The following is a 26,809-nucleotide window of genomic DNA, read 5'->3' as shown; positions in this document are numbered from 1 at the left end:
AATGGTTGGCCAGTTCATCATCCGTAAGCTTGTAACAGCAGAATACTAATCATAACATTTTGCACCATGCAATTCATACTTACTGCATAACAGCGCTGCACAACAGCGGTAAACATAATACTACCGCGTTACAAAATAGGCTGCAATAGATTGATAAATTAAGTAAATTAAAGTATGCAGCAATATCAGACTTAAAGTAATGACGTAATATACCCTGCACTGAAACCATATAAAAGGAAATACTCTGCGGAGTTCAGAAACTGGCACTCTGCACTTTTACTAAACAACTAAGAATATTTGTAGAAAATGCAGCACTAACTATTACATATACATGTGCTTTGTGCACAGCAAACAGATATGTGCTTACTACTCCGATATAGATATATAACTATTACATATACATGTGCTTTGTGTACAGCAAACAGATATGTGCGTACTACTCTGATATAGATATATAACTATTACATATATATGTGCTTTGTGTACAGCAAACAGATATGTGCTTACTACTCTGATATAGATATATAACTATTACATATATATGTGCTTTGTGTACAGCAAACAGGTATGTGCTTACTACTCTGATATAGATATATAACTATTACATATACATGTGCTTTGTGTACAGCAAACAGATATGTGCGTACTACTCTGATATAGATATATAACTATTACATATACATGTGCTTTGTGCACAGCAAACAGATATGTGCGTACTACTCTGATATATATATCAGCATAACTAAAGGAAATTACCAATATCAAAGAAAGTATTCACATATCACACTACATATTGACAGTGGCTAAAGACTGCTCTATCTTGATAGCGTTTACATCTCACACTTTTAGTATCATCACTACAGTATTCAAAAATTCATTGGCGGTGTAGTTTGCTCTATTACCTAAGACTGTCTGCAATCTATGTTGCCTTTCAACTGTTTTCCTCTTCTTAGGTGATGAAGGGCATCCTGACTTCATTAACAATCGGATTTCATTTACTCTGTTTTGCTCCCTGATGAGTACATTGAGTATGCAAGGGATATCTGAGATGCGTCTTCCCAATAAACATCTGAGACGCCTGTGCCACCCCTCCACATAGTTCTGTGTCCGAGGTAGAGAAAGTTCATTTAAACAATGGGCATTACAGAACTGAATGGGGAACATAGGTGGGAATCTATTACTTTCACTAGTACGGGTTTGTTTCTTTCTAGGACGCCCAAAAACTTAAATATGACACAACATCTTTACCCTCAGGAGAGAAAGACTGACACAGTGTAGTGAATGTTGCAATCACATCCTCCTCTTTCAGAAATGACAGTGCTATGAGTTTCTTAACATCTAACTGGAAGGTAGAACTCTTACCGTACAAACTAGCTAGTCCAAGAGATTGGACTTTCCTCCATACAGCTTGGCCGAAATGAAAGAGGCATCCCTTACTCTGCACGTCAGTGAAATTATGCTGTACACTCTTTATTGCAGCCAATTCAAAGTCAGTTACTATATACTGTACTGAGCATTCTAACTGCAGAGAGGACATTAGTTCAAAGACACACTCACACAGGTAGATGTATGCTTTGTACAACTTTTTAGTCATCAGACAGTAGACAAGTGGTAAACATCTCTTACTATCTGCAAAGGATATTACTCCATGGATAGTATACAACTGTCTGCAAAGCAGTCCAGTTGTCAGGAAAATACCATCCATGAACCATATGTTCGTAGAACATAAATCCTGCAGGTTTTCCTTTGTAGTAAAGACAATTACGTGTGTATTACTGTGCAGCTCTACTTTCCCCTGCTGTATAAAGTTACCATCTTTTAGACTGCACTTAGTAGTATTTACAGCACTCATTGTTTTGGGTGCAACACCACAAGTCAGCATCTTGTGTTGTCTTACACGGTTTACATGCTGTAGCAATGATCTCCTAGATGGCAAACTCAGCATACTTTCCACAGACGTGTTCCCCACAACATTGTCAACTATCAATGCAGGTGTAGCTATGCTTACATGAGCACTTTCCCTCACTTCATAACATGCTTTATATTTATGTACTTCAGTTACATCGGGAGGGTGATAGTGTCCAGTAGATTTCACCAGCTGCTCACCGTCCACTAATTTTACAGTTATAGTTCTACCCTTACATTTACGTAACATTTTTAATCTACAACACCAGTATCGCTTACATTTCACATTTATTTCCAGGTTATATAGGTAACCATCTACATTTAGCATTTCTGTCCTCTTTTGAGATATAACAGTGCAGTATGTACTACCTAGTATTCCAGGTTCGGGATATGAACTGTCAGCCATTTCGCAATTCGTGCTAGTTGTAACGCATGATATATTAAGTAAATGCTGCAGTTTTATAACTATTGACTACACGAAAAGGGGAGGTGTATTGCATTATCTGGCATTAGATCCGTTATGTATAGTTTACACATTTCACCATTAATATCTGTTTCCTTCTACTTCCAAACAACACTTCCATGTTTCACCTGCTTATGCATATTAATATCGGCATCGTGCTGACATTTAGTACAAGGCCAACTAAAACTATTTAGAAACTCTCAGTTCGAGAATATCAAAGTTCAACATTCTCAGCTTTCGGCGTTTACAGTTCGTACATGTGACGTTCGAACTATTTAGCTTTCATAGTTATGATATAGACCCATTTTAAATAGATGATGCAATATTTCTGATGTTTGTTGGAAGAGTTTTCTACAGTTCAACAATGTATATGATTTTTAGATTTTTAAAGTCGGTATAGGAAATGCAGCTCTCTGTATGATGAATGCCAGTATAATAACTGGATGGTAACTAGATCTGTCTAGAGTTTAGAGGATATTGTTGGCAGTTCTAATGTGAGTGTAACATAACAGATTTAGCTAGCTCCAGCCAGTTTTAAGACTGAAGTCCAAGACAATGATGTGGTCAGCTAATGTGGCTACTTTCAAACTTGGTAATCTTAATATATAGTAGCTCTAGTTTGTCTAGCTGAAACAACTAAGGTTAGCCAAAAAAGAATACAGGAGCCTAGAGAATAGATTTAGACCATGGTTTTATGTGCATGGTCAAAAAGAAAAGATTGGACTTTATAAAGAAGTCCTAGTTTACACGTTTTTTTTTAACTGCATATTGGGTATGCAGATCCATTCTTTATCTGTGGCACTTATATCCTGCAGTTTTATGTTTTGTTACTAATTCAGTTCTAGTACTTTTGACTGTTAGTATTTTAAGTCACAGCAGTTTGACTGGTGGGGTGGAGGTGAAAATATCATTAGCTTAATTTTCTTGGCATTTAGGAATAGCTTAGATTGCAGAAGCCATTTTTTTCAATTTTTGTAAAGAAATGCTGTAGGTGTTCTTGGAGCTGCTTGACTGAAGAGGTGCACATATTAGCATCAAATCATTTGGACAGTGGATTTGAGACAGCAGCTGCATGCATTTTATTTATAAACATTTTAAGAATAATTGACCTAATACTAAACCTCTAAACCTTGTGACAAACCTAATGTTGTTTTCGGTGGCTGAGGTAACTTTTAAAATAATTGACTGTTTTGTACGTGAGGCCCAGCTGAGTCTAGATAATAATATGGAAGTTAAATTATATCAAACGCTTTGGGGAGGCCTAGAAATAGGAATGCAACCATTTTCACCTTGATTTCATCTTTCATGTATATACATTATGAAAGTTAGTAATGGTATTTCTATGCTGTAACCTGATATGAATCTGTTTTGTGAAAAACAATATAGCAGGCAAAGTAAAAATGACAAAAAAATATCTGTTGCAGGGAGTTGCGGTTCATGCTAGATTATTGATCTGTTGGGATGTTAAGAAGCCTAGTCAAGGTGGTAGAACATTGATAAGTTGAGATATCTACTTGTTGCCTCTCTTGTAGAGTTTAATCCCACAATTTATGCTGCCAGGTGGCAACTTCCATGCCATAAACTCTGTACTGCATGCCTGGACTGCCTGTGTTGTCTCATTATTGTTTACATCTTCAATAAGCAAGCTAAAGGGCTACTCTATAGACCATCATAGCATTAGTAGATGAGTGTATTTTAGTTCAAAAAGTTTAATGGTAAGGTTGATTTTTTTCACAATGCGTTGCACTGTGTGAGCCAGAAGGGAAGTTTTGTAGGGTTTTTGTGCTTTTCTACATCATTTTCTTGAACATTAGTAGTGAAAGCATCTGTTGACCATGGGTTGGGAGGGTGGCCTAGTGGTTAAGGTGTTTTCCTTACAAAGACAAGGTGCATGGTTTGAGCCTCACAAGGGATAATTGGCTAGGCTTGCAAGGGCAGTTAGCCTAGTACTAACCTATGAAACTAAACTATTAACAGAACTTAAAAAAAACTGTAAGATGCCATCGTAAAGTTGGGACACTTTTGTACTTGATTAAGCCTAAAAGCAATGCTACAATTTTATGTTATTATGTTCTAGGTTAAAACAGTTTTTATCATTGATTATCTGTTTTTTTTTGTAACAAAAGAAAGGCTCATATTTTATTCATATTTATATTTCTGTTAGCCATTCCAAACTGCATCTTGCTTAACATAATGAGCTGACCATTCAGAAGATTAAATTGTGTCCATCACTTTCGCTTTCCTCACCCTCACTGAAATGGTAAGTCACAGATTCTGAAAAAACACTCACGTTAACATGTACAGGAAATGAGACAGTGAAGAGGAACCAACTGTCTAGAGGAGCGATACGAGACAAAAACATTTAGCTGGAGTTAGGTGTTCACATGAAAAGTCCTCTAAAACTGCATTATACCTCAATCGACTTGAAAGCCTGATAAAGATGTCACAAATTTGTCTTGGTATATCATAGTCCAGTCTAACCATTTGTGGGTAGCTTTTCCTTGGACCAACTTATTCTTTCCTGACTTCTTCTTGCTCTAAGTGCACATAGAAGTATGGATCTGAGGTTGGATGGTAAAGGGTTTATGAAGGATATATATGTATGGCACTACTGTTGCACAAAGCCAATACTAAAAGCATGAGGTAAAAATAAAAATGCTCTAAATGAAGGTCTGTATCTTGCTCTGTTATTAGCTGTCATTTTCAAACACTATGTTCAAAAACTGCATTAGCAGGCTAAGCTATCATAACATAGCAGAAATGATATTATCAATTTTTTGTTTTTCACCCACTTCACCGATTCACATTTGTGTTCATTACATTTGTTATTTTACCTTTGATGAAGAACATAGCCTGCCATAAAATGACATGCATCAGCGAGAAGCAGAGGGTTTTGAACCAGCAGCACAGAATACTTTTAGTGCATAATTGCATTGATACTTTCCATGACATCAGGTCATTTAAAAATTCTGTATGAATACTTCTCCTGACACCTTTCAGATTCATATAACATGCATTTGCAGTGATTCTCTTTAACTGTAACAACACATCTAAAAAAACCTTGCAGCAAATTATGAATTAGTTAAAAGGGAGGCTTTATTACACCACACAGTTTTAAAATATTTTATATTTATTTAAATTTGTTGACCGGGAGTGTCCGACTGGACGTAGGTCTGTTTTCAGTGGAGGCCCGGGGAGAAAAGCTCCACAGTAAAATAAACAGACAGTAGTTACATTGGATTACATAGTGATTAACAATTTAACATAGAAATTACAACATATTTACAGATGAAGAACATAGTACATCAGTAGACAACTAGAATCTTTAATTGTGAAGTACATAACAGGCATTAACAAATGTAACAATGAGAAGTTCCTGCTGTATAAAAAGTACTAGGCTTATGAGCATCTGAGCTTGCTATCATCAAGGTAGTTAGTGGAGGTGAAAGAAAGGTAATAGATGGATGGGGTGGATGATATTAGAGTGGGAGTTGCAAGGGCATAGCCAGCATGTTTTTAGGTGCACTTTTAATAAAGTTTTGAAGTTATAGCAATTTGATTCTGAGACCTAGACATTTCAATGTACAGAAACTTTTCTAAAAATCTGGCTAGCACTTCTCACAAAGACTGCTAAATGACCTACTACACATGTGATGTGATAAAAGTAGCTATGCCCTTGTGATGACTATCAAAGGGCCCTGCACACCAGATGAAGCAGTTTATGCTTGTCTATGTGTTATTTTATTAAAATAATGTCATTTTATCTCTTTTTATTGTCATTTTCTTATATCTGTCTGGCTACAAGGAGTGTTACTATGTACTTTCATCTGTTTTATCTCACACTGAAATATTTCAAACTATCCCAAGCCAAATCCTTATAAACCTGACCTGCTGAAGTCACTTAACCCTTATCATTTATAAAGCCTTTTGTATGGGACTATCTAAAGTTAGGTGCAGTGAACTGGGAAGCTGAACCTTGCCAATAATACATAATACTTCTAAAGTGGAATTATTTTCAAAAGTTAGACTTACGAAAAAAGAGGATGTGACATTTAAATGTTCTTAACTGCACATACCAGGTAGCAATTTCCTATTGATGAATTTTATGCTTAATGCTCATAAAACTACTTCACTTTCCCACATAAGTAAGTTATCTGCCAGTGAAATTTTACTGTGACATGCTTTGGTTAAGGTTTCTGTTCATTATGCTAGCTTATCTGTGTATCACCTAAACAAGGCTGATCCATCTATCCATCCATCCATCCACAACCCCTTTTCCTGTTTTTGCACATTTGGTCTGGGTGTCACTTCAACACCGACAATCATCTAGAGCTAAGGATTACACTAGAGTATTATCAAACACAGTCACTATGAAGAGGGAACTTATGATTGAGCAGGTGTAAATGTGAAATGCACCCTTTCATAGTAACATTCTGAGGTACACAATGAAATCACTGCAAAATAAATGGCTTCATCATTAGATGATATTTTTCAAAACTCCTTCAAATGAAAACAAAATATGTATTGCAGTTGTTAGGAGCTTACCCGTACCATATGGACATTTTATGTATGTTTTATATAAGGAGAATTTACCAGCACATACAATCACCAAAACAGATAATGCAGGCATTTGAACATAATAACTCCAGATGCCTTAACTCAGCCTAGTAAAGTCAAACACAGTAAATGCTAAATCTGTGTGGCTTAAAAGTTTCTCATACAAAGGCATAATAATTATATATTAATTCTTTAATATGTTTGTATTTATGTTTCTGTATTTATAATATTATTTAAAGAACAAGTATCATCAGGCACATGCACACAGTTGACTTGAGGTGGACCATGCTTATGTAGATAACTGAAGTTGCACTTCCTTTGCCTGGATATATGGCACTCCGTTTTTCTTCCAACAAAACTGGTATTGTTCCCGGGGCATCAAGCTTATGTTCAACACATCAGTAGTCAACACTATAAGATGCAGTCACAAGTGTGAGATTTGTGTGATGTGCATTCAAATAAGGGGATTGTGGTTTCTTACAGAGTTCATTTTACTCTGAGAAAAAGCAATCTCTGAATTAATATGTGCAAGTGTCAAGGGTATGGGGATGGTGTGGTCTACAAGAACACTTTAAGCATCCCAGTGAGTTTTGATTGCTAATGTCTGTTTTACTGTTTGGTATTTAGTAATCACATGTTTGAGTGCCGCTCATAGAATGCAACACAACATGCTAGTCGTCCATGCTCAACAGCAAGTCACAGCAACTTGTAGCTAACACACCAGGAAAAGAAAGGGGCAAAGTAGCATGGACATGAGCCACTGACAACTGCACAAATACAACACGCAGAGCATGTCATACTCAATCGCAGACCAAATAATATCACCTCATGTCCTAAGCTTGTTGGTCTCTTAACAATAAAATGATGAACATAGTTTAAAGGGTGCTGTGGCAACCAGTAGCACAGGCAGAGTGTAGTGATGTATATCTAGAAATGTATAAGAATTCATTACAAAAATGTAATGCACTGCCAACACTCATTGCAACTAGTATTAATTATCAAATTGTAATAATCAAAACAAAACTCATAAAAAGTTGAAACAAAGTTGGCCTACATCAGATGCAACAAGAATTATTTTTTGCCCCGGCACATGCCAGTGTAGATTCTGTACCCCTGACTTATTTATACTAACTTCAGGATTACTTCACCTTGAAGAAAGGGAATATAAGGATCCCATGACTCCAAGGCTGCACAGCCACCAGTTTAGAATATACAGCCAATGTAGACAAAAGTATATAGTAAGTTTCCAGAAACCCATTTTCAAAAACATCTGTTCTGTGAAATCTGCTTTGGCCAGCTATGTTTTATGAAAATTGTGGACACTGAGCATCAGTGCATGCAGATACCCCCCACCACAAAAGAATGGATGGCTTGAACACAGACTCAGAATACATCAGCATTATGCTGACACAGATACAAGACCATGAAAATGGATTATGTTCATCTGAAAATTTTCCAAGAAAGACACACTAGCATTGAATTATCTGTATAGTGAGGTATATCTTGATGTGCTGATGTACACTGATGATAATCACACACACACACACACACACACACACACACACACACACACACACACACACACGCACTGCTTTTAAGCACACATGAATGCATGTTTGCATGTTATTGATTGAGGATGGTCAGAAAACTATTCAGCTCCATATGCTAGGCACCCAAGCAGCTGCAGCACATCACAGATATCATGTGTCATGCTTCCAACTTATGATGTCACTGTACAAAGAGTTTAGGATTTAAGAGCTTTTTGTTGGAGACATAATTTAAACGGTTAGTACAAGGATACCAATGGGAATGGGCTGAGCCCTGTAAGTTTTTTTTTAATTTTATAAATCATCTTTTTCACTACACTGCCATCCTTTACTTGTAATATTTAAAACAGCTGTCCTAAAAAAGATACATACACAGTGTAGAGATGTGTTTAGAAACAGGGTGCACAATTTATCTGAATCACAGAAGTCAGAAAACCAAGATAGAAATAATCACATAATCATAATTATTATCACTCAAACTGATAAAGAGGGTGGAGTAGTTTTAATAAATTCTGTTGCTTATGAAAATGAAGCTTTAGTTCAAGTGTTAGACACTAAATATTATTTGTATATCAACAAAAGATGAGTGAACCGGCACACAGGCAAATCCAGGGATATATCAGCTGAGTCCAACACGAAAAAAAGAAATCACTGGAAACCAAGGCAGAGTGAGTTGAAATCCTTTAATAATTCCAAACAATTTTCTAAGTACACAGAGTGATCTAAAATCCTTTAATGATTACAAGCAATTTCCAGGTACACTAAGTACGTATTACACAATGAATGGAAGGTCAACTGCAAAAAGGGTCGGAATCTAGCAAAGTTGTTTTAATATTATTAGAAATGGGATGGAACTATGAGAATCATTACTCCTCCTCCTCCTTCTACTTCACACCCGTCTACTTGTAGTAATCCATGTGGCCTTTGTAATGTTTACACATACTGGGATACAACATCACCCATCATCAACACAAACAGGATTTACTGTATCCATCACCTGACAACATGCAGTACTGAATGGGTAATATATTAGACCAGTGCAACTGTGAGGCTTTCTATGTAGGCAAAATTTCTGACCCTTTAAATTTCATATTACATAAGATCTGTGTGATTTCAGATGTAAGATTAGTAATACATTTTGCAAACATATTCTACATCACTGCAATTTAGTATTTGTTTTTGTAGGTATCGACAGATGTATTAATAAGAAGATTTTAAGACCAAGTTATATGATAATTTAGAACGAAACAAAAGTAAATGGAATATTAATACCAGTGCATTGTTTTCTCTGGGACTGAATGATTCTTTCTAACCAATAATTTCTTTCACTTTAATATTATCACTGGTATTTTCATTGTTATCAATTGCTTATACATTTTTATTAGTTTGATCATATTAGTTTTCCTCTATTAGAAGTCTTTGTTGTCATAAAGATTACATGTCCTTTTAATTTGTAGTTTGAATTATAATATATCAAATGCTATTAGATTATCAAATGCTTATATCAGTTTCACTTCAATTTAAAGACTGTTTACAATTCTGTTACATACTGCCTCTTTTTTAATTGAATGCCTTTCATGGTCGGAGAACTGTTGAGAACTATTGCCCCTGTATCACATGATCGATTTTGTGTTTCTAAAGTTTCAAATAGGCAGCTATACTTTTAGAATTGCAAAGCAAATTTTTTGGTGAAACTTTTTTTTATATACCTCAGACTTGAAAATTGTCTATTATACTTTCTTTATCTTTAGCTTGGTCTTAATATTCTGTTGGTTTGTGGTATCCCTAACCTTGCACTGTGAGAGAGAATACATTAGTACATGCCAGTTTTGGTGTGTTTTATTTTTAATTCTATCTCGATATATTTTATTCTGATTGGGATGCTTGGTTTCTACCATTTGACAAATAAGAGTAAAATTCATTGCAATAAGTAACAGCTGTGGGTACATGGGAGCTGCAAATCCTGCAGTTCTTTTCTAAGAGCTCTTGTTATACTTTTAACAGATCTGTCATTTTAAAGTCCTTGATTTCAGAGCAGAAGCATAGCTTGCTTAACCAGCACCCTGTGGCTGTTACAATTAACCACATCCATAAGCTCTTCAAGTGAATAGCAAAAAAAAAAAAAAAAAAGCAATTTACTGTATTAAGGCACTACATGTAGTGATTGGCTTAATGTAGATCAATGCCCCCAGCTCTTCTATTAAGATTAAAAAAAAAAAAAAAAAAAAAAAAAAAACTGACATTCCTTCTTCTGGCACACCAACCAAGTGGCCAGATGCATAACATGACCCCCCCCCCCCACTCCTGCCCAGTCATTCAGGTCCTGTTTTTGTGCCATACCTCTGACTGTCCTCCATTGATTTTGCGGTTAACTGTGGCAACTGCTTGTTTGCTACAGTTTATAAGGATTTTCTTTAACTAAAACATAAGCATTGTAGTGCTGCATATAGGCAGAGTATAAACTGCTGCAACTGTTTGCTACATTTGCTCTATTCCTACAGTGAGTATCCTCATCTCTATTCAGATTTGATCACAGGTCAGTGTTGTTCTCCTTTAGAACAGCAAAACTAAACATACACCTCTGAATCAAACTTAACTGTAGCAAACTGCTTGCTACAAATGTGGCAAACAGTGGTTGCAATTTACTCCCTGCCTGCAAAGAGCACCATGACATTCATGTTTTAATTAAAAATAATCCTTATAATCTGTAGCAAACTGCTTGCTACAATATGACAAGCAGTTGCTCCAATTTAGACTACACATGGAGTGCTACAATTCTCAGGTTTTGCTGCAAATGCAATACCAGCTTTTAAAAAAGGTCTATATTAGAAGACCAAAGACACATTCTGTCGAATGCATCTTGGTAGAACTGAAAAGGCTGCAAATGCAAAATATCGAAGTGGCTGTTAAGCAAATTCTTTCCCTGGGAAAGAATTCACTTGGCCACTTTGGTACTTTGCCGTTTTCGGCACTGTAGTGCGGTTTCAGAGTTGGTATATTTAAGTAGGGGGGGATGTGTTGAGGGCGAAGCCCCCCACTTAATGTTCTGTTTGAAATTGAGTTTTATTTATTTATTTATTTTTTGCTGGAACAGCGATTTTTTTTCCCTTGGAAAAAAAATCACTGTTCTGACGCTTTCACATTGTAAGCTTTCACTTACATAGGGTCGATCAATCACCGTTTGCTTTTTTAAGTGTTCTGTGATTTAATATAGACCCTTTTAAAAGATTGTATTGCATAAGATATCAGGAACTGCTGATCACACCTTACCCAGTAATTTGTACCCTGGGAAATTACCCCTCTTACCCCCCCCCAGCTATGCTACTGATTCAGAGGTCTGTCCAAGTGAGACGGCCCAGGTTATATAGATAATTACACTTCTCACAAATCATGCTATGTTTGTAAAGTGCATTTGGTTATCAGTGTGAATTAGGCAGTTCCTACACTGTCTCAGAATACCAAACGTTCTGAGGCTGGCAATAAAAGGGATAGAGGTAGATAGAGATCTTCCATTATTTCCCAGCGGTACTGAATTACTCAAGGCAAGAATGATGTATTGAAATAAGTTAGTCATTAGACTAAAAGTATATATTAGGTAGATAAACTGTGATGTGAAGCCATTGTAATACTTGAGGAAATGATGTACTAATGTTAATGTTACAGCTACCTGAACCTAAAGAAAAGAAATTATGAAAGACATTCTAATCTAAGAATAGTACACACCAAAGTTTGCACACACAAATTCAGTACAGTAACACTAAAGTGAGGGCTGGAAAGGCAGTATAAATTAAGCACAGTTAAGATGTGAGAGCAACATGCAGCTGGTGTAGTATACAATTTCAGCAGTAAGAGAGCAAGACAGAAATTCTGTATAGTAACAACAGAATGAAGGCTGAACAGGTAGCAAAAATCACACATAGTACACTATAAAATAGTCGGCTGAGATGCCATCTGTAGTAAGGTAATGAGTTGGCTGTGATGTCATACAGCATGTATTTCATGGCTCAATTGCTGCCAACAGAATGATGACAGGGTGGCTTAGATGCCACAAAACACATGCTTCAATCAAGACAACAGACTTGGTTGTCTCATAATGAGTATTTCTAGGAAACCACAGAGCACATGGCTTTAAAGAGTAGATAGATCTTTCAGAATCATTTTATTTTATAAGGAAACAACAGTAGTGGCAGTGTGTGGCAGTGCAGATGAGTTAGAAGCAATAGAGAATTCCTCTAAGTGAAAAACCCCAAAAACCAGCAGCAGCAGCATGCAGCTCATCATATCTTAGAGCCCATCGTATGCTACAAGAAGTAAACCAGGTGAGGGACTAAGCTGAATGTAGGGAATGTTGGGTAATACAGTAGAATGAAGGCTAGCAACCAATAAAACCAACAAGAGAATGCAAAGAGGTGAAGCAATGTGGCAAATCCAACAACAAACACCTCTACCTCCAATGTTGTACCACTTGACTGAGTCCAGGAGTAGAATTTAAAATGAAAACTTTTATTAAAAACAAAACAAAATGCAAACAAGTAGCAGTTAAGCACTTTCAGCCTATCACATGACTTTTTCAAAACTGCTTGAAGGAAATAGTGTGCAGAATTAAATTCCCTGTTCCACCCAATCATTTTCAAACATTACACAAATTAACCAATCATAAAACAACAAGAAATACAATGTTAAGTAACCTGCTCCACCCAATCAGTTTCAGACATTGCAAAAATAAACCAATCATAAAACAGCCCTGTTCTACCCAATCACATTTGGAATTTGTAAAATTAAACCAATCATAAAACAGCACGAAAAGCAAAGTTTAATAACCTATTCTACCCAGTCACATTTGGACTTTACATAAATAAACCAAATATAAAACAAGTTCTTGTGTCTTTCGGCTTATCCCGGTTAGGGGTTGCAACAGCGGAACTCCTGTCCGCTAATGTTTGGTAGTGGATTTTTACGTGCCGAGTTACCAGCCCTGACGCACAACCTTCAATGAAGGCACACCCATTCACGCAGGCCTCCACACAGAAGACGCTCTAGCTGAGAATCGAACGAGACAACGTCTTGCTGTGAGGCGATAACTCTACAGCAGCACCACTACCGTGGGTCAAACCAAATATAAAACAAGAATAAATGCAAATCTACATATATGAAAAATTAACATTGCAAATAAATAAGCTTATTAAATGATTTTTGACTGCATTTTAAAATCAGAACAATGGAGCATTAATCATTAATGCCAGAATAAGTGCAGGCATCTAGCTTTAACTGGCAGATCAATTCCTGGCTGCTTAAATATTCTTTCCATGGCCCTGATGGTTCAGAAACCTCTACCTTTTCTAAAATTAAAAATGTTGATAGGACAATAGTGCTCAACTGCTGCTTGTTTGCATTTTGTTTTGTTTTTAATAAAAGTTTTAATTTTAAATTTTAAATTCTAAACCTGGACTGAGTCTATGCGGTATGACATAGGAGGTAGAGATGTTTGCTGTTGGATTTGCCACATTACTAATGTTTGGTAACAGTTTTATACACTTCAGAATAAATCAATTACATATGCACAGTACAATGTTTCCCATTGTTACGTGTAGTGCATTAAGGACAAATCTAATTAATAACCATCAATCCAGAAGCAGAATGCAGCAAGATAATGCAGCACAGAGAGCATCATGTCCTGCAATACAGCACAATTTAAAAATGACACTTAAAAGTCACAGCCAGTCAGAGAAACAACTGTAAATGAACAAGGATCAAATACTTCCCAAAACACTAGCACATTTCTGTTATAGGGAAAAAAGTCTTCCAAACAGAATTCTGCCACAATAAACAATAATTAATTAGAAGTAAATGCATTTTGAAATCATACATATTCAATTAGATAAAAACAAATCTGATTTTTCTTTTTTAGGAATGATAGCTCTGTCATAACTCATCAATCCAGTAACAGTGTGCAGCAAAGATTTGCAGCACTGAACAGACAGGTCATGCAGAGCAGCAGTAAGCCCTTCTATACAGCATAATTTAAAACCTACACTTAAAAAGTCACAGCAAGTCAGAATATCAAATGCAAATTAACCCTAGAACAAACAGATCACCCCAAACACCATCAAATATCTTACTCTAACTAGAAAAAAATAAGTGAGAAAATGTCCTAAATTAACAACACTCTGGCACAATAAACAATATTAATAGATTAGCTGTAAATGTACTTTCAAAGCACATAGATACAATTGTGGTAAAAAACAAGAAAACTGTTCTTGATGTCTTCAAAACAGGCAGTAAGTTGAAATCTGGTTAGAAATGGTCATTCTAGTAAGAGTGAACTCACTACAGCGTGCCTCCAGACGTTTCTGCAGTTACCTCTTACTGTGCCTCTAAATGTAAAATATTTCTTGTTCATATTTGCATTAATAATTCCAAAACCATGCTTCATAGAAGGTAACAGAATATTTCATCTTGAAGCATACATGATGGCAAACACATCTGTATTGATATTTGATCTCTGTTAATGAGCATTTGTTAGAACTGTAAAATGATAAGTTCATTTTTTTAAAGGCTCAAGCCACACCGACTGGGAGTTAAAGGCACTCACTTAGAAGAGCTATACTGGAGTGAATGAGTTAAAATGGGTTAATCCAACAATGACATGGGGCCTTTCATACCCAAAGCAAGGACTGTAATCAAGCATAGACCAATAAGCCATTGTAAATTCCACAAACTTGGAGAGTACAATGAAATTACTGGATGAGGAGAAGGTAAGCTGAGACTAGAGGAAGATTTTTTTTATAGTAAACTATATGAAGCACATGTTTAGCAGATAACTCTTCCACTTAGTGGTATTTCAGGTTCACCAGATGTGAAAACAAATTCGGGCTAATCCTGATTCTCAGTCCTTGGCCTTTAGAATGGACAGTCACTGAAATATTAAAATATGCTGTATTTGTGATTTTATTCCAGTTCTAGTGACATTACTAGTAAGGGAAAGGGTCTTAATAAATTTAACAATTATTGTTAATTCAGAAAATACATCTGTACAAATTTGGAATAAACAGGAATATGATTTTGCTGTATTTGTTGCAAGTGATGCTTCTTGTCCATGAATGAAAAATGGTATGATAATTAGCTTTTAGACAGTGAAGTGATATATTTTGTATTGACTATAGCTATGCTTTTTTACTTTGTAATTTAGATGTATTCCCAGGTTCCCATCTTAAAACTGCAAGGCATCAGAATGGTCCAGTAGTTACCGTTATTGTCTCCCAGTGCTTTATCTTCAGATTTTCTCAGCTGGATACCTGCTATATGGGGTCTGCATATTCTGTTTGCTTCAGGTTCTTGTTTAACAGAGGGTGTCACCATGGCACGGTAGATATTGTTTGTGCCTCACGTTGCTTGAACTCCATTGTTAATTTCTCTGGTGGTGTGCCTTGACCTCTGTGTGGAGTCTGTATAGTTTCTTGCATCAAAAGGCTGTGGTTTTGCCATATGGACAAGAATATCAAGGCGCAGTAAAGTTCTGATGCATTTACAGGATGTGAGAAAGTTGCTTGATGAGTATATGGCACAGGCCTCCCAGCCACCACTGGAGATGGGTTTGAATGATATTAGCTGGATTTGTGTTAATATATGTTTTGGTTTTATTATAATGTAGCACTGAGCAAGGATACTGCAAAAGTCATGTTTGGGAAAAGGTCACTGGGTCAGCAAGAGGCTGGAAGCAGTACCACATTTCCTAAGAAATTAGAAGCATCCTGCACATAAAATAAGGCACGGGAGCAAAGGGTGCTTTCTGTGCCAAATACAAATAATATGACCAAGTGCACTTCCTGTGAAACGATATTCAGTATCAAGTGAAATGGAGAGAAATCACTGAAAATCCACCAGAAATCAGGCAAACATCAGCAAAGCCTTCAGCTCCAAAAACAGACCTTTGTTATGACAAAGTTTAGGTAGCCACATGCTGCAACTACTGAAGCCTGCAAAGTGAGAGCAGATGAGGTGATAGCAGTTTATCATGGTGTTAAACATATCCATTTGTATGTATCCATGTACTGTGGAGGTAAGATGGCACAGACACTTTACCCAAATTTTACTGTGGCAGTGATTCAGCTGTGGGAAGACAAAAGATGCATGCATAGTAATAAATGTACTTGCACCAGAGGAGCTCCTTCTGCAGGAACTTGGCATTTCCTATTGCTAACTGGAGTCAGCTGCAGCCAGTAAAGGGAAAAAAATATTTCCTCTGGTTATTCAGTACTTCAGTCAAACCAAATTTACTCAAAAAAAAAGAAAAAAAAACTTCTGAACTTCTAGAGGATCATGATGAAAGTGCGAAAGTCATCTTTACAAGAATAAGAGACATACTTGTGCAAAATAGACTGAATGTACAAAAATCTCTCCAGCTATTCTTCAGACAATGCCTTGCTTAATTATGGTAACCATAAATTTGTGTTTAAACATTTGAAAAATGAGGTACTTTACATAATCTAAGCAAACTGTCTATATCACTTTTACATAACTGCACAAACATGCCAGCAAGGTCCTTGCAAGCTTTGATGTTGAGACTCTAGTTTTGAAAGTAGACTTTGTGAGTTTTAAACATCCGCCAAAAATGGTTGATTAAGGGACCTCTATGTTTTTCCTAGACCAGGGCTTCAAGGAGATTATACAGCATGTTGTTACAAAGTGGCTGTCTTTGTTCCCAGCTGGGGCCAAGATTGGCAGAAGGCAGAAGGCTTGCCTGCTATAGAAAGCTATTTTTTTAGTTAAGAACCTGATGGGTGTTACCCCCTCATCTCCAGATGAGGGTACATGATGACTGATACCCCTTCATTTGGAAATTTGTGGAGGCCAGTGATGATGGCATCATAGCGGACATCTCAGAGGCTGAGTGCTACAAACACTTCATATACTACCTCCTGCAGGTTTTCCACGTTTGTTGCACAGCTTGAAATCAAAATTCTGTCTGCCCTAAAGCTGTGTGCAGTGATAGCAAGTCTCAGGAAGCAAAGGCTGAATGACCAGTTCTTTGGCTCTAAAGTTTCATCTCCTTAACCTTTCTCCAGATGTGGGACAGCATGTCTACATGAGCTTCACTACCTTTTATATAACAGCGCTTGCCTTCCTGCAGAAGTTGCTTGACTTTGATAATAACCCCTTTATGCAGCTCTTTAGACTCTCAACAACCTGTAGTCTGGTTAGAACTGTGCACAGCTGTGGAGTCTGTTAGATTTGGACATTGATGCACTTTCACTATTGCATTTTATGATGTTTTTTTAGTAAAGCTCCAGGTTGCAAAATGCTTTACAGACTGGTACAGTTTTTGATTTCCATTCTACCCAACAGCTGATGCATTTGTTATTTGTGTGAAGTGAACCCTAAAACTGCTATGCTTTGGGAACAAGTTCCAGCTAAATAAAATGATTTCCCTTCAGATCTTGTGTTTTTGATTCATTATACATTTACTGCATATGTTGACTGTATGTTGTATTCAAGACAGAATATGGTTTGATAAAAGGGGTGTGGTAGCCAAACGGAAGGGGCAATTTTACATTTTGCATGAGGTGGTGCTTGTTGATCAGGAAATAGTGTGATGCCAAGGAAGCAATAATACTAGCTGCTATTCAGTTTTGGTATGCAGCAGTTCATTACATTATAGGTTCATAGGTTCATACTAGGCTATCTGCCTTGGGGCAATTATAATCCTAGCCCAATTCTGTATGGCTTACGCCACCCCTTGATTTGAGTATACTGTGCCCTTTTTAAGGTTTAGTTTACTGTGCCTCTGTCAAATAGTGACACGGGAGTAATCCCTGGGACAAACCTACGATCCCCCATCCACCTATCGAGATTCTTCTTGAAGAGTTTCAGTGAGGTGCTCTGCCTCATATGAACTGGAATTCTATTCCAGAGCGAAGGGAGCCTCTGGGTTATGAACCTGTCCCTCCAGCAAGTTCTATTTATTTCTGTGCTGAGGTTCAAGTCCCTCGAGCATGTGGCTCTAAGGGATTTAGATTTACTGAGGTGGAGCATGTCCATTAATTCTGGATTTGGCTTAGCTTTGTATGTCAGGCATAGATCGCCTCGAAGTAGGCGGTATGCAACTGAGTAGAGCTGGAGTTTTTTTAACCGAGCAGCATATGGCATCTGTTTGAGACCCTTGATCCTCTTGGTGAGGTACTTTTGGGGTCTTTCTAATTGCTGCAGGTGTCGGGTAAGGTACATCCCAAAAGGGGCATTGTATTCTATGATGGGCCTGATGAGGGATGAATAAAGGGGCACGATTACCTCTCTTGATCTAGATGTGAAACCCTTCGTGATGAGGTGGGCTATGTAGAAGGTCTTTCTAACCACTTTGGTAATGTGGTTTTCAAAGGAGAGATTGCTATCAACTTGGGTCCCCAGGTCCCTAATAACTTCCTCTGTACTTAATGGGTTTCCGCTTATGTGGTAATTTGTGGGCACATTGTTTTTGCCAAAGGGTATAACTATACATTTTTTGGCATTTAGCTTTAAACCATGGCACTGGCTCCAGTTATCTGTCTCTGTGAGACCTTTTTGAAGGATGTTTGTGTCAGCTGGAGAGTCGATTATGGCGCCCAGTTTGCAGTTGTCTGCAAACTTGGTGAGCCATAGTCCTCCCACGTTTGCCTGTACCTCGGAAAAGTATATACTGAACAAGAGTGGTCCCAGGACAGAACCCTGTGGGACACCACTTGTGACCGGTTTCGAGTCTGATATGGCTCCAGCAACTCTCACTCTGAGTGTTCTGTCTTTGAGCCAGTTTGTGACCCATCTTGTGACATAGGGGTTTATATTTAAGCTGGATAGCTTATCTATGATGCCCGAGTGGGGTATTGTGTCAAATGCCTTTGCAAGGTCCAGATAGGCTGTGTGGACTACCTTCCCTTCATCTATGGCTTTGGTGACTGTTTCGAAGAAGTCAACCAGGTTCAAAAGGCAGGATCTGCCCTTGACAAAGCCAAACTGGGTAGGATCTAGTGTCTGTAGGTCCCCAATGTCTTTGTTTATGAGCTCCATGATGATCCTCTCCATAACCTTGCAGACTAAGCTAGTCAGGCTTATGGGGCGATAGTTTCCAGGGTCCATAGAGGCTCCACCTTTGTGGAGTGGGACCACTGTTGCTGTACGCCATTCTGTGGGCACATATCCTGTAGTGAGGCTGAGATTGTATAGCTGTTTTATTTGAGGGATTAGTTCCTCTTGGAGTTCATATAGGATGCAACCTGGGACACCATCTGGTCCCATGGAAGCAGTGTTTTTTGCTTTGGAGAGGGCAGCCTTCACCTGAGCATCAGAGATGTTTGGGAGGCAGCCCTCTGCCGGGATAGATACTTGTTCTTTTGGGGAGGAGGGGTTGGAGAAGTTTGCACTGAACCTTTCTGCCAGGATATTGGCGATGTCTGTGGGTTCAGTGTATTTTTTGTCATTTAGAATCAACTTAGAACAAGTCTGGGAGTTGCATCCCAGGTTCCTAACATAACTGAAAAAAGCCTTATGATTGTCTTTGGTGTCCTGTGCAATTTTTCTCTCGAAGCTGGCCTTGGAGGATTTTATGAGGGATCATAATTTTTTGCTAGTACTGATCAGAGATGCCTTCCCTATTAGGGATTTTGCTCTATCATGTAGTAGCTTCCTCCTTCTGTTGTACAGTTTATTTATGGCAGGGGTCCACCAGACTGGACGCCTGCCTTTGGATGATTGGGTCTTGGTTTTGTTTGGGATAGCATGATCCATGCATTCCTGGAGATGTCCGTAGAATGTGTTTATATAGGAATCTGCAGTTTGGGCCGTAGTTTCCACTGGCCCTGGGGACTTGAAGGATTCCACTTTGGTTATGAGAAGTGAGAAGTTCGCTTTTGAGAAGTTTTTCACTGTGGTTTTCTGGGCTGGGGGTGGGGTCGAGATGTGGACATCCAGTGAAATTAATTTATGGTCTTATCTTACCAATGAGGGATATACTTCTGGTGTGGAGCATAGAGTCCCCATGTTGGTAATGATCAGGTCTAGTATGTTGTCCCCTCTTGTGGGAGTGGTGACTAGTTGTTCCATAGCATTTGAGTTTATAATTTCCAGGAACCTTTGGGCTAAGGTGCTGGGGCTTGAGTAGTGCTCCCTGTCAATGTTTGGGTAGTTGAAGTCACCCAATATAATGGTGTTCGGAGAGATCTTCATGTTCTCCAATGTTTTCAGGGAAGCCGAGTGGGATTCCTGACTTTGAGAGGGTGGTCTGTAGGATGCTATAAACTGAAAAGCAGTCTTGCCCACTGTTAGTTGCACATGGATGGTCTCCGATACTTCGTGCAATGCCACTAACCTGGAGGTGTGGATATCCTTGATAAATATAGAAACTCCCCCTCCTTTTGTGGTTTGGTCTGGGTTTTGGGGCCAAAAAGTATGATATGAGGTATAGCCTGGTAGTGCTAGGGTGCTCTCTGGAGCCTTGAACCAGGTTTCTGTCACAAACAATACCTGCTTTCAGTTTTAATTGCCACAATGAGCATGTTTCTAAACTATTTGCAGCACATGTACTGTAAAGTTAGTATAAAGCAACATCTCATTCATATGCATAACAATGCATTATTCATATCTCTATGTCCTGCATTTCAAAATGTTCTGACTTAAGAATATGCAAACGTCAGTTTTGCATATGATTTTGTGAAGTTATAGCTAATAACATAAATAAATGTTTTTATCTGATAGTCTTGTGTAACTGCTTAAATTGTACTTTTCTTCTTGCTTTCAATATGTTGAAATATGTTGGCTATTACTAGTATATTTACAATTATGACAAAGTGCACATTTACAGATTCCCCTTGGAAATCATTATTAGCTGGTAACCGCTTGTCATGTTCATTCAAAATCTCTTTCAAATTCTTTTTATAAGTAATGCTAGGTAAAAACCTGACTCTCTCACTAAATTAGCAAATGTGTTGTTGCTTAAAAGGAAACTGATCGTTATGAATAATTTGGTTAATAATATAAATAGCCACGTTATATTCTGCGATGAACTTCTATCGCTATTAACATAATTTTACCAAAATTAGCATACAAGCAAGTAACCAAGCCCAACAGTGAAAAGTAACACTGTAAGCAGAACAAAAATGCTGCTCCAAAGCCACAAAATGGTATTTTAATAAACAAATGTAAGCGCTTTAATTTCCAATGCTATAGAAACATCATCAGACAAACAGATATACTACCTCACATCCTTTAAATACCATAAAAACATTACTTCTTTAAGGGATGAACCTCACTTCTTTGAGGGGGTGGCGCCCAAGTGCAAGACATATTATACAACCTCTTGTGCAACATTTCACTTTCTAAGAAAGGTAGCGCGAAAATGCAAGATACAAAGTTACAAAACATTTTGTTACCTTCATAAAATCCTAGTGCATCTTGAATACTAAAAGCTAAAAAAAATATGTACAAACATAGAAGTTAATACCAATAATAAAAGTGCATTAGTTAGCTTATGTACTAAAAAATGCATATCATTTCGTAATAAAAATCAAATAATACCTGCTTTCAGCTTTAAAATGGGTTTGATCGATATGTATTCATTAAGCCCTAGGAGGGGTAGTGGCATTTAAGAGAACTTGTCAATACAGTTCTCTTTTCTCCATTATGGTCTCCCAGTTACCCCTCTATCTAGTGCACCCATCTTTTCCAAAATAATAAATACAAATTTCTTATAACCAGGACACGTGGTGAAATGTTTATAAAGTGCATAACTTGTATTTTTGCACTTAATAGCATAAAGATGCTGATAAATTCTTATACATAAGGGGCCGTTAGTTTTGCCAATATAAAAAGCAGAACAGGTGGCACAAAAACTGATATAAACAATTTCCCTTAGTGTTAGTCATATTTACCTTTAACAGTAAGCAAGAATGGGCAATGCTGACCAAGGAAACTACTAACTTCCAGGCTATACCTGCATTGTCTGCAGGCCCCACATTTTATCAGCAGAAGTGATGTTTTTAGGGTATTTAAAGGATGTGAGGCAGTTTATCTGTTTGTCGGATGATATTTCTATAGCATTGGAAATGAAAGCACTTACATTTGTTTATTAAAATACCGTTTTGTGGCTTTGGAGCAGATTTTTTTCTTCTACCAAAATTGGTAATGGATGATATAATTTACTCCATACAACAAAGGATTAATTGCATTATCTTTCAAATCACTGCACATAATGGCTAATGACAACTGCAAACTTCTGTCTGAATAGGTGCATTCCAAAGATTTTTTTAGTAAGCAGAACTTCTGTCACACTTTAATTTTTAGGCTGTATGCAAACTAATTAATATCTTTGATGCACAGTGGAGTTTGTCAGTGGGTGAGTGACATTGGGTACCTGCCTTAGGTAAGAATATAAATATAAGAACTGTCACTGCTGTCATTCTTGACAGTGCAGCTGTTGTCCCAATTGATCAGCTGTTGCCCAGCAACCTGTATGGAAAATGGATATTGTCCAATCTAGGTGTTTTTTAAATTTATTTTAAAACTTTATTCATGGAATCACATTATAGGTGCATAGGTTCATAGAAGATTACTAGGCTAATGGCTTAAGAACACTTACAAGCCTATTATTACCCAGACTTTACCCAATTTTCATTCCCTAAGGACAAGGGGATGGCTTAGGTTTGTGCCTATGTCTTTGAGTAGTTTACAGACTGCTTCAGTCCATAATGGACATAAGCGCCACCCGAGGAGTGAATTTATGATTCCCCATTCATTGATCCAAACTGTGTTTGAAGAAGGTCAGGGAAAAGTTCTGCTTTACGTGAATACAAAGTCTGTTGCAGAGAAGGGGTAATCTCTGAGATATGTATCTGTCTTACCAGGATGGTTTGTTCATGTCAAAGATCAGGATTAGATCCCTAGATGGGTGACTCTCATGCAGTTTATCTTGCAAATATGTAACAATTCCATCTAGGATGGATATACAAGTGCCTTGTAGGCTAGGGATAGTTCACTGCTTAATAGTCAGTAGGAGACAGAGTAGGGCTTTTAGTCTGTCTGCATAGGACATGTTTTTGCACCCTGTATTTTTCTTTGTAAGGAACCTCTTAGGCTGCTCCTGCTGTTGCAGGTGCCTTGTCAAGTACATGCGAAAAGGTGCATTCTCCCTTTTTTTTGGTTTGATGAGGGCCGAGTACAGTGTGACTATAACTTCCCTCGATCTGGATGCCATGCCCTTACTTATAAGCTGTGCCACACAGAAGGACTGCCTTACTAATGTGGACACATAGTGGTCAAAGTTCAGGCTACCCTCTATAATGTGTACCTAGATTTTTTTACCTCTGAGTCCACTCTTAGGGGTGTGTTATTAATGTAGTAATTTGCAGGGGTATTTCACTTCTCAAAAGGTATGATTATGCATCATTTTGTATTAGTTTAAGTCCAAGGCTTTGGCACCAATCATTTGTCTGAGTCAGACCCTTCTAAAGGATATCTGCATTGTTAAGGGATTCAGTGATTGCTCTCAGCTTGTAGTCATCAGCAAACTTAGTCAGATAAGGCCTTCTATCTTAGCCTTGATTTCAGAGACGTATATTCTGAACAGGAGAGGTCCCAGCACTGAGCCCAATGGCACAACACTAGTAACTGGCCTCTTGCTGGATCTGGATTCACCCACTCTAACAGCATATGATTTGTCTGTAAGCCATTTGGCTATCCATCTTGTGATGTAGAGAATTGTGTCAAATGCCTTAGCCAGGTCAAAGAAGGCAGTGTGCACTGTTTTACTATCATCAATGACCCTAGTGACTTTCTCAAAGAAATCCACCAGATTGAGCAGGCATGACTGCCCTTGACAAAGCCAAAATGGATTGGGTCTAGTGTTTGGAGGTTTAATATGTCATTATTTATTAGGCCCATAATTATTCTTTCTATGGCCTTGCATATAAGACTAGTCAAACATATGGGTATACAATTTCCTGGGTCTGCTGATGGTCCCCTTTTGTACAGAGGGATGACTGTTGCTGTCCTCCACTCCACGGAAACAAAAACAGTCTGCAGGCTGTGGTTATATAGAGATCCTAGTGGGCCTGATAGGTCCTGTTTCAAGTTGAGGCATCCTGAGATATTGTTGAGACCCATCAAAGACTTATTTTCAGCTTTAAAGAGCATAGTGGCAACCTGTTTTTGTGGTGATAACTGGTAGAGGAATGGTGGACTGTATTTCTTGGTGTGTAACTGGAGATGATGGGGAGGTAAAATTTGAGCTGAATTTATTGGCCAGCAGATTTGCTATATCTTCTGGCTGAGTATAGGTGATGCCATCTACAACTAATTCTGCACATTGTTGGGTGTTGTTAAGATTGTGAACATAACTGAAAAATTCCTTATGGTTATCCTTAGCTTTGGAGGTTATTTTTGCTTTTGAACACTTGACTAGTTCCCTGATTTGCTTGTTTAGACTAATGAGTGAGTTTTGTGCACAGTCTCTCTTACTTCTAGGCAGGATTTTCTTTCTTTTGTTGTACAATACAACCTATTTATACCAGGGATCCACCAGAATGTGATTTGTCCTGGGCTTACTTCAGGGGTCTATATTAGAATTTTGCCTACATCAAATGGCCATTTCAGTGAAGCTTTTTCTATAGGAAAAAAGCGCTTGGCCATCATTGGGAATTTGCCCATTTTCCCACTGTAATGCGATCTTGGAGTTGGTATATTTAGTTAGGGGGGTTGTTGGGTGCACAACCCCCACTTTGAAGGATATTTAAATTTTGTGAAGTTTCACATTGGCCAAGCATTTATTTCCCCTAGGAAAAAATTCCCTCAAATGGCCGGTTGATGGCGTCAGAATTCGACAGTTAGCATTCAGCAAAGAGCCATTCGCTGAAGAGGGTTTTTGAAGAACTAATATAGACCCTATTTCAGTCTGGTATTGCTGTTTTTATGCAGTTGTCTATATGGTTGTAAAGGGCTTTTGTGTATGCCACTGCATAGCCTTCAATGTTTTCTGTGTTTGGGAGAGCTTGGAAACTAGCTATGCTTTCACTTAATAGGATGGAGTTTGTCTAAGAAAAGTTCTTAAAGGTTTTAGGGTTAGATGAGGATTCTGGTTTTATATTTATTTCAAGGAGACCACTTTGTGATCTGATCTAACCAGTGAGAACATCACACTCGGTGGTGGTGGTGGTGGTGGGGGGGGGGGTGCAATGCTCTCCCATATTTGTGTGTACCAGGTCCAGGATATTTGTTCCCCTAGTGGGAGTGCAGACTAGCTGTTCTAGGGCATTTGCATTGGCAAAGTCTACAAATCCTTGAGCCTGAATATTAGTGGTCATGTATGCTTCCCAGTTAATGGAGGGGTAGTTGAACTCACCCATGAGTATGGTATTGGGCAGAACAGTAAGTGATTCTAGTAAATTCAGGTATAATGTATGGATTTCCTGATTCATGGTGGAGGACCTGTAGCTAGCAAGGATATGGTAATAGATTTTTCCTATAGTTAGTTGGACATGGAGTAGCTCATGTCATATTGTTTGACCAGTCTTGAGGTGTGTTAATCCTATATATAAAAGGATACATCTCCACCTTTTGCCCTTTCATTTAACGTGGGTGAGTGGAACATGTGAAATGCATTATAGCCATGCACTGCCAGTATGCTATCCATGGCTTTGAACCATGTTTCAGTAACTGCACAGATGTCATCATTCCCAGGGTGAGGATGCTTCCAGAAAGTGTAATTTAGAGTACTGTAAATGTATAACAGCAGCCCTTACAGCGGTGGAAAAAATGCAACTTAAAACTTTAAGCTAAATTCCAGGATAAAGAATAAATAGCACAGGCATATTTGAGAATGCAATGAAAACAAGCAATACAAGTGCAAAATAATACTTGATTTTGTTTTTCTTGCCAAGGATGGCTTCAGATGCAAGCAAAATTTCTCAAAATCTCTGGTGTCATTGCCAAATGATGAGCAACTCTGGATAACTGAGCCAAGTCTCTTACTCACACAAGGCTTGTATACAAGCAGAAAAAAGCAAGTTTTAAACTAGGTATGCCCACAGGCCAATCAGGTAAGCAACAATAATAAAGGACATATTGGAGCTATTTCAGAAACTGTAGCTTAATGTGTTAGTGGGGGGTGGGGCAGATACAAAATGCAACTTCAAGCAAATAAAAGATGAGCAGAATATAATAACACTGAAGCTCAAACTGGAGCAGAGACAATTCTCTCACTATTGACCTTCTATTACATTTTAAGGAACCCGACTATGCAGAACGTAACCAGTAACACTATGTATGGAGAAAATGCCATAGTAATCAACTAAGGCTCAAAATCTTGCAGGAATGCAAT

The sequence above is a fragment of the Protopterus annectens genome, chromosome 8.part0 (assembly GCF_019279795.1).
Source record: "Protopterus annectens isolate FY-2018-M chromosome 8.part0, PAN1.0, whole genome shotgun sequence".
Lineage (NCBI taxonomy): Eukaryota > Metazoa > Chordata > Ceratodontiformes > Protopteridae > Protopterus > Protopterus annectens.
Note: the sequence above shows the minus strand (reverse complement) of the source record.